Consider the following 9,580-nt stretch of genomic DNA (forward strand, 5'->3'; position numbering starts at 1 on the left):
TCACATTTACTTAAGGAGTACATTCGGAGTTCCTTCTCTTACAGAGAAAAAGACATTTTTGGAAATCTGATAATGCTGCAAGCACGATTCTGGGGATTTTACATAGCCTTGAGGCACCGATGCGGCTCAGCCTGCCCCAGGTTGTCCCAGGACAGTGTGGGTTCCTAGTTATCCGCTGGGAGGCCTCACGGTGTCACAGAAGCAATGCGTCCAGATAATGCATGAAGTGCTACTCTGGGAAGGGCCTCCCCGGTGGCTCAGTGGTCAAGAATCTGCCTGCAGTGCGGGAGCTGCAGGAGCTGAGGGCTCGACCCCTGAGTCCGGAAGATCTAAAGGAGCACATGGCAACGCACTCCAGGATTCTTGCCTGGAGAACCCCAAGGACAGAGGAGCCTGGAGGGCTGCAGTCCATAGGGTCGCAAAGCGTCAGACACAACTGAAGTGACTTAGCACACACACTACTCTGTGAAACAAAGTTATATCGACATATTGGTCATTTTTAGGGTTTTCTGCCAAAGCCCCTCTAATCACTGAAGTGGCAGAAGATAGCACCAAGTATACATCTAATGGGGCTTGCCTTGTGGCTCAGCTGGTAAAGAATCTGCCTGCAGTGCGGGAGACCTGGGTTCCATCCCTGGGTTGGGAAGATCCCCTGGAGGAGGGCATGGCAACCCACTCCAGTATTCTTGGGCTTGCCTGGCGGCTCAGCTGGTAAAGAACCCACCTGCAGTGCGGGAGACCTGGGTTCCATCCCTGGGTGGGGAAGATCCCCTGGAGGAGGGCATGGCAACCCACTCCAGTACTCTTGGCTGGAGAAGCCCATGGAGAGAGGAGCCTGGCACTACAGTCCATGGGGTTGCAAAGAGTCGGACATGACAGTGACTAAGCACAGCACAGCGTACATCTAATAAAGGGATGAGTTCAACTTCCCTTAGGAATCTGCTCTTCAGACTTTGAAAGTGTTAGTTCCTCAATGTGTCTTTTTCTTTCATGATAACCTAGTAACATCTCAACTTTTCCTTATAGCTAAGTCTATTTAGCTTTTAAAAGTAGTTGGTAAATTCAAATATTGTTTCAGTCAACCAGTCACCACTGGTGAGGGCCAGTGTGCTATAGGCCTCCATAATGCTGTAAAACACCCTGTAATTCACAGAGCAGCTCCCTGTAACAAAAATTACTCAGTCCCAAATGTTCATAGTACCCTGATCATGAAACCCTGCCTTAAGAGTATCCATAAAGTAATGCTCTTGTAAAAATTATGTATGGGTCCAGCAAGATAAGAGCCCTGGGACAGTTCTTTGCCCACAATATGCCTTCACTCATTTTTCTTGTTTGGATGGGATAGAAAATGTAAAATCTCACCCCATACCTCCCAGTGACTGTTTGTTCACTTTGCTTCAGCATATCTCCAATAACAGCTCTCCTATCTGAGTCATGATAGTTGGGATATGTTAGTAGTGACTTCATCACATGGCTCAACTTCTCATTTGCTTATAAATCACCAGGTTGTATGGGGAATTTTTGACTTCCTTTTAGAAACAAGAACAATTTAATTTTTCCGTATAAAGGGAATTATAGGCATGACAAGTAACTTTTTCCCCCTTACCAAGGGCAAGAGTCAGGCTTCACTGTTATCATAGAGCAAAACAGTCTTTCCCACCCCAAATGTTAAATTTGAATGTATACTTTTAATGACTTTGTTGTTGCTGTGTTGGGCTGTTGTTTAGGGTGCCCTCAAGTGTCTCCACGTAATTTTTCAGCCAATGAGAACCTGGCTTTTATGCCTCCTAAAAGCAGGAGTTAGTCACTGTATGGTTCTGGGGCCTCACTCACGCCAGAATAGCCCGTGGAAGGCTTGTTGTTCAGTCACTCAGTCGTGCCCGATTCTTTGTGACGCCATGGACTGCAGCACTCCAGGCCTCCCTGGAAGGCCGCGATCCAGGTCAATCTGGTTTTCTGAAAACTGTCTTAAAAGTATATAGATGGGAAAAGGGCATTTTTATTACCCTAGGAAATATATAGATAGGCCACAGGATACAGAAATGGTTATATTTTATAACCCTGTAGTTTGTTAATTTTTTACTTATCCGGGTTAACTCTAAAGAGAAATTAAGTCTATTTTATGCAAGGAAAGATATCTTGAAAGTTTTGGACTGCTCAGTGAGGATTTGGGGATAGGAGACAGGCAGTCTATAATCTGAAAAAACCGCCCCTGATGTTGAATCTCCACGGCACTTTCTTTATGCTTCGTTGCTTCATATCACTCGTGAGTTTGCTTTACCACTTCACCAGAACTGTTTCACAGGCCGCAGCGTTCTCAGTCACTCTGTGCGAACCACCTCTGCTGTTCTCAGCACTTCCCCGTCCCTGGGTCTTTCCTTCCTGTTCTCCTCCTCCCCCCTTCCCCTCCCTTCCCCTTTCTCTCTGTTTCTCTTCCACTTGAGCAGGGAACGTAATATACACTTGGATGAATAAGTTTCTGTGCGTTAATATTTTAAGGTAAAAAAGGAACAGTATAGCCAACATCCTTTGATGTGATGGGCTGTCTTCTTCCTCTCTTCCTTGTTTTTTCCCTTTGTCTTATCTTTGATGATGCTGAAAGAGTTTATAACCAAGTCAAGAAAACAAAAAACAACAACCAACCCAAGGTCAAAACTGGTCGGTCGAAACCGCATGCTACACTGCTCACAAGCCACAGCAGGGCCTGTTTGCACTGTTTTTCTAACACCTGTGATGGCTATCCTTTCTACTTTCAGCTCCTCCCCACTCGGGGAGACAGTGAATACAGCAGTTACCTGGGGAGGTTCGGAATTACAGAACAGACAGAGCTGACGGGCTGGCAGGAGCCTGCCTGAGCTGACCCTGCGCGTGCAAGGCCCCCGACCAGCCACCTCGCGTGCGGGGCACACACGTAGGTGTGCACGTCAGCGCCTGCTCCAGAGTAGAGAAAAAAGACTGTTTCTCTTCAGAGTGATTTTTTGGCCCCCTGACAATGTCCACTTTGTTTATATTTTATAGCATATACAGGAGTATAATGCTGTGAGCTTAATTTTATTTTTAGAAATTCTGTATCGGTGGTTCGTGTTCTAAAACTGGGCCCTGTGGCTCCATCAGCCACAGAGAGTCTGGGTCACTGTTGGCTCAGAGGCCCAGGCTGTGCAGGTTGCCTTTGCCCTGGGCCCTGCTATCTCCCCCTCTCTCCAGTGACACTGATATCACTGTTTACTGCATATTTTGTGCCCTGTGTGCTGGGCACCTTGGCCATGCCTGATAAGGCCTTCCCCTCAGCAGCACAGCCACGTTGGCACAGTTTCTCTTGAGCAGCGTCTGAAGCTTTTTGTTTTCCATTTCTTTCCTCCTTGTGACGCTTCCAGGTAGCCCCTCGACTACTTCTGTATCTCGCCTCTATACCTAACTGCTTGCAGAAAGCATGAAATCCTTCCAAGAAAAAGGCTGTTTAGGGTCTTGTGTATACTTTCAAAATTGCACATCAAAGGACTTCCCTGGTGATCTGGTGGTTGGGACTTCATCTTCCAGTATTGCAGGGTGGGGTGGGGAGGGGGTATGGGTTTGATCCCTGGTGGAGGAGCTGGGATCCCACGTGCTCCGCAGCCAAAAATGAACAGAGGCAACGCTGTAACAGATTCGACAGAGACTTTAGAAAACAATACCTGTTAAATTTTAAAAAGTCTCTAAAAAAATAAAATTATACATCAAATATTGAATGCTTTTGCCCAGCCAAAACCACTTCATTCTTACCAAGCTCAAACTTTCTTCTTTGCTCCTTATGGTTATTTCATAATTCCTCTGAAACTCCCCAGCCCTCCTGGGGCCTAATCAATGTTTCATATCAATTAAGCTGCTAAGGGCAAGAGGCTTAGTACACCTCACAATCTTGACAACAGGCCTTCTGTTAGAGAAAACAAACTGAAAGAAATAAATCAGACCTCTGATGAAATATCACTAAAATACTTCTTTAAGTAAAAGAAAAAACAATTATACAGGCAACCAGAGATTTACTCTTCAAGTTATATATTCAGCTGCCTAGTACCATTTCTTCTTCCCCTCCCCATCCATCAAGAGATAACTTGAGTTTGATTTCTGGTAAATTTACTGTCTGGGTAAACTTTTTTTTCCCCTCCAAATATTCCACTCTACTGTAAAATAAGCTCCAAGTAGTAACTACAAGTGCATAAGGATTTATAGGGTATATTTGTCTGTATTGTTTATGGAGGGCAGGACATTTACCAATTTGCTTGGGGTGGGGCAGAATGTGTCAGTTGAAAATGTTTATTGAATTTTCAAAACTATCACACTTGGGTCATTGCTGGCCACACCACAAGCATTTGAGTTAAAGAATTATCTTTATAATGTGTGTGGAATTGCAGTGGGCACAAAGGTGAAGGAAAAGGAGAACTAAAAATCGCAAATAAGAAAATAAAGGCAAATTTATAAAAGTTCAAGCCCTAGCATAAACAGTGCCAATTCGTATCGCCAGAGCCCAGAGTCGTGGGCTCACTGCCAGCTACCTTCAAACTGCATATGAGAAGCGTGGGTGCTAAGAGATAAATGTTCTGGTGGAGTCTCCTTTCATATCTCTTTTATATTATAAAATGTCTCTTCTCTCCCTAGTTAGATTTGCAAGATGATGAGGTTTGGGTGTCTATAAAACAGCTGTCTCTGCCCACTCCCCATTCTCTGTGCAGACACGCCCGGACAGCAGCAGAAACCGCTCTTTTGTCGACACCCCTTGGGATGTCACTCCCTGTCCCTGGATAAGCACAGAGCTCCCGCCAGCTCATGGGCTTGGACCGGCATGCACTGTTTTCGGATCCCCGCTGCCTCCTCCATCTGTCCATCTGTCCATCTGTCCATTCTCTCCTCCTTTCATTCAACAGATAATTCTCAGGCCCTATGATCCAGGTAACTGCTGAGTCCTGGGGCCTCTGCGGTATCACAAGACAAAGTCCTTGCCCTCCTAAAACCTCTTTGCCCAGACTGGTCATCACACAAACACATGTCTGCACACACACACACCAACTTACATTGCAGATAGAATTGACAAGTTAGCTTGTTAACTCTTAAAATTAATTCCTGGTGCGAGAACCCAAGCCCTAAGTTGTCACAGGACTGCTGCTGCTGCTGCTGCTAAGTCGCTTCAGTCGAGTCTGACTCTGTGCGACCCCATGGACTGCAGCCTACCAAGCTCCTCCGTCCACGGGATTTTCCAGGCAAGAGTACTGGAGTGGGGTGCCACTGCCTTCTCCGCGTCGCTGGACTGGAGTTTCCTTATTGCTCAATTTCTAACTGCACATTTTCCTGCTTGCTTCTCAGTTCTTTGCTGGGCTGGACCCCACCCTTCTGTCTTCTCTGCTTGGCTTCTTCAATCTCCCTGCCCATGACAGGTTGCTGCACCGGGGTCTTGTGTCCCATTAAACTAATCTCACACACAGGAGCGAGAAGGGTGAATTCTTTAAGCCCAGGTTGCCTGGTATTTTCAAGGACTTCCATTTGTAATATACTTTCAAGGGATTCAAGTGCCCTTGGGGCAATGACTTCCCTTGAACTAACGTGTTTGGAACCACCCAAATTTCACATGAGTTGAGGGAGTATGGTAGAAATACATGGACATGCTTAAACATTTAATGACCAAAATATTTTTCCTGAGCTTCCAGGCTGCGCTACCTGGGAATAACTTAAATACAAGGGAGAACCTGATTCCTTGTTTACTGCACACAGTCGATTCTCACCTGGCTAAAATTAGCTTTTAAATCACCGGGTTCTACACCGCTGCCGTGCATGCGGTCCCCAGTGACTGCACAGTTACTCTCGCTCTTACCCTGCTGATTACCTGTGATTATCTGCCTGGTCAAGTTGTCAAGTGGCTGCCATTAAATGCCTTCAAATCCAAAGGACTTAATTGGCTCTCTCATCATCTCCCGGATCCTGGATTTTATGCCTTGACTGTTTTGCTTCCTTCCGTACAATTGGAGCTGAGTTGCCTCCTGCTGGATGGATGACTTGTGCACCTCATTCAGGATTCTGATTTTATGTCATACCCAGACAAGCCCCAGATTAATTTCATGGCAGGAGATTTTCCGTACTTACCACAAGGAGAGATTTTCCACTTTACGGAGCACTCCAAGGGACTATATTCTGCCAACATTGCTAAGTCAGCAAAGCAGAATGACCATCTCGGTTCCCCACCTGTCTATTTTGGTTTAGTCTTTGAATGTTTTGCTAATCATACGTGTTCTCAGAAGCTCAGGTGTAGAGATTCAGAATGGAACCTTCCTCCAGAAACATTTTCTGAGCCTTCCCCAAATCACTCCTTCTAGCTTTGCGCTTGTTTTCAGTGTGGCCACAGCTTGGTTTTCCTGCTGAAAAGAATGTGACAAGGGTTATCAAACAGCATTTTCCCTAATGCCATGCACAGAGGAAACTTATTAGGGGAGCTCACTATAGTAACTCCCAAGTATCCTCTGAAATGCCAAGATATGGATTCATGACCTTACATAAAGAAAGAAGCATGGTTTTAGGTATTGAAGAAGCCGTTGGAATTTTTTCTTGGTTGAAGTAAAATTAACTCACAGAAAATAATGGTTAGTGTTAAGTCTCTTTAGTTGTGTCTGACTCTTTGCAACCCCATGGACTGTCTCGGGCTCATCTGTCCATGGAGTTCTCCAGGCAAGAATGCTGGAGTGGGTTGCCATTTCCTCCTCCAGGGGATCTTTCTGACCCAGGGATCGAACCAGCGGCTCTTAGTTCTCCAGCATTGGCAGGCGGGTTCTTGACCGCTAGAACCACCTGGGAAGCCCCTTAAGATGAAAGTGAAAATCACTCAGTTGTGTCCAACTCTTTGCGACCCCATGGACTGTACAGCCCATGGAATTCTCCAGGCCAGAATAGTGGAGTGGGTAGCCTTTCCCTTCTCCAGGGGATCTTCCCAACCAAGGGATCAAACCCAGGTCTCCCACATTGCAGGTGGATTCTTTACCAGCTGAGCCCCAAGGGAAGCCCAAGAATACTGGAGTGGGTAGCCTTTCCCTTCTCCAGGGATCTTCCTGACCTGGGAATCAAGCCAGGGTCTCCTGCACTGCAGGCAGATTCTTTACCAACTGAACTATCAGGGAAGCCCAAAGTTTTGTTAAATGCCAGAAAAGTTACTGAAGAATTTTAGGTATAGTAACTCATTTAATTCTTAAAATAACCCTCTAGCAGTTACTATTATCATTCCTGCTCACAGACAGGAGAGTGAGGCAGAGAGAAGTTAACTTGCCTGAGGGCACGTATCTGGGGAGTGCTGTGTGCCTTGTGCCCAGGTCTCCAGAAGGCTGAACGGGGCTGTAAAAAGCTCGTTTCTCATATGTCTTAACTTCAGTGTAGCAACTACTAACTCATAGGCTTCACAAAGTGAAAGTGTTAGTCGCTCAGTCATGTCCGACTTTTTTGTGATCCCACGGACTATACCTCTGTACATGGGATTCTCCTGGCAAGAATACTGGAGTGGGTTGCCGTTCCCTTCTCCAGGGGATCTTCCCGACCCAGGGATAGAACCCACATCGCCTGTGTCTCTTGCACTGTAGGCAGACTGACTCTCTGCCTGCTGGGCCACCGGAGAAGCCCGGGTTCAGGCTACGAAAATTCTCAGAACTGTGTGAGACCCTCACCATCTTTTCTGTTGCAGATAGGTACTGATGGTTAATGCTGAACATTTGAGAAAAGGAGATAGGATGTTCAGGACTTAAAAATAAAAACCCTATCGCTCTACGAATGGCATTTCATTTGCCATTTTTGTCATTATTCTGCCGCCATCTAGTGACCCAAATGAAATTTTTAATATGTTGCTGCCATCTAGTGATCGCAATGAAAATAACACGCAAATGATTTTGCCTTCTCATTTGCATTTTAAGTCTTAAGTGTTACCTTGTTGAAGTTGTTTAGCCCCTGAGTCTCGTCTGACTCTTTGCTACTACGCGGACTGTTTCTTGCCAGGATCCTCTTTCCATGGGATTTGCCAGGCAAGAATACTGGAGAGGGGTGCCATTTCTTTTCTTCAGCAGATCTTTCTGACCCAAAGATCAAACTCGTCTCCTGCTTGGCATGTGGATTCTTTACCGCTGAGCTACCTGGTTAGGAGTCATTTTTTAAAAAATCATTAAATATTCATATACTAAATCCAAAATTCTAAAAAAATAACATCTGCAGTTTTTTCTTACTTCTCACTTATTCTTTCTCTGCTAAAATAATGTATTTTGCTCATGTCCACAGTCCATTTTAATTTGATATTAAAATATCAAATAAGCAGGTTTTAGAGGAGACACTAAAATCTAATTAATTTTATTTATGCGTGGTGTCCGATGTGGTTTTGGATTGTATGGTTAGAACGATTTTGTTTGCACCTATTCTTGCTTGAGTAACATACTAATTTTCCATATCTCTCCAAGCTTGTTTACAGTTGATCAATTTCACCCATATTTATTGAATTATATAAATGATTGTGGTTAGACACTGAAATCTGCCATTTTACACGTTCCGTGTAGAATTCTTGCCATTCATCTACATAAATATTCACCGATTGCATGTAAAGAATTCAGAACCAGTGGTCCTGAACAGTTATTTACCTCTTCATAAATATATTCTGTCTCCCCCTTAAATGGGTGGGAATTATATTTGCAGCCTCCAAAGGTAACAAAGCCCTATATTCAGTAAATTCTTATTGATGCCCCACTCATAGACTTTTAAGGTTGTCATCATCTGACTATTATAACACCCTTCCTTAAAATTACTTTTTGCCCTTTGTTGAAGTTTTAAAATACCTGAAATGATTATGTCCTCAAGAACAAGAGTTCACAGATGTGAAACATTTTCACCACAGCAGCTCCTACCCAAGTCACCTCTGTAGGTTATATATGCCTAAAACGTCTTTGTTTGGAAGCCTGTCCATGATCAGAAAAAATGATCCTCCCACTGAATACAGACTACAAGTGTGGTTTCGATGTTCTAGTGGACATTTATAGGAACTCAGCACTGTTGAGTTGCAGGCAGAAGTTGAGAGGAAGTTTTACGTTGAGTGATAATTGTGATCATTGGCAATGACGGGGAATGTATATTCTACTGGAAAGCTACGACCTAAAGCTATAGAGATCACGTTCCAAGGAGACCCAAACTAAATGAAATGAAGAAAAAAACAGTATGAATCTTCATCCTGTGTTGTTCAAGAAGCTAAGTATTTGTCCTGGGTTTATCCATGTTCATGACATTATTTATTCACCAAATATTTGCCGAGGGCTTATTAAGTGTCAGACACCATGCTAGGCAAAAAAAGGGGGGAATGTTAGCATATGAGATTCAAGTCTATGCCATCAGGGAGCTCGTGGTCTAGGGAGATACCTTTCCTGGATTAGATATTTCCCCTCAACACTGTTGCAGCTTTGTCCAGCCCATCCTTCAACAAGTGCCGCTGTAGCTGGAATTAAGCCCTACGTTCCTCCACCACAGTGTTTTTGCAGTGCTCCCTGCATTACCAAGTAAGTACCCTGAGAGAATCAGCTTGTGTATTACCACTAATTGATGAAAA

At 44.5% G+C, this 9,580-nt stretch overlaps 1 long non-coding RNA gene across 2 annotated transcripts; it reads right to left on the reverse strand.

Annotated features, from left to right (window-relative positions):
• Positions 1-1,671: 1,671 nt before the first annotated feature.
• LOC138446002 (uncharacterized) lies at positions 1,672-8,093 on the reverse strand. Of its 2 annotated transcripts, XR_011259089.1 has the most exons (4): positions 7,927-8,093; positions 6,109-6,377; positions 3,760-3,927; positions 2,970-3,634 (listed from the first exon to the last, which is right to left on the reverse strand). It is a non-coding gene; the product is annotated as an uncharacterized lncRNA (long non-coding RNA). The 2 variants fall into 2 exon arrangements; XR_011259088.1 differs by having other exon boundaries at positions 1,672-3,634; positions 3,760-6,377.
• Between the last annotated feature and the right edge of the window lie 1,487 nt (positions 8,094-9,580).

This window comes from Ovis canadensis, chromosome 9 (assembly GCF_042477335.2).
Source record: "Ovis canadensis isolate MfBH-ARS-UI-01 breed Bighorn chromosome 9, ARS-UI_OviCan_v2, whole genome shotgun sequence".
Lineage (NCBI taxonomy): Eukaryota > Metazoa > Chordata > Mammalia > Artiodactyla > Bovidae > Ovis > Ovis canadensis.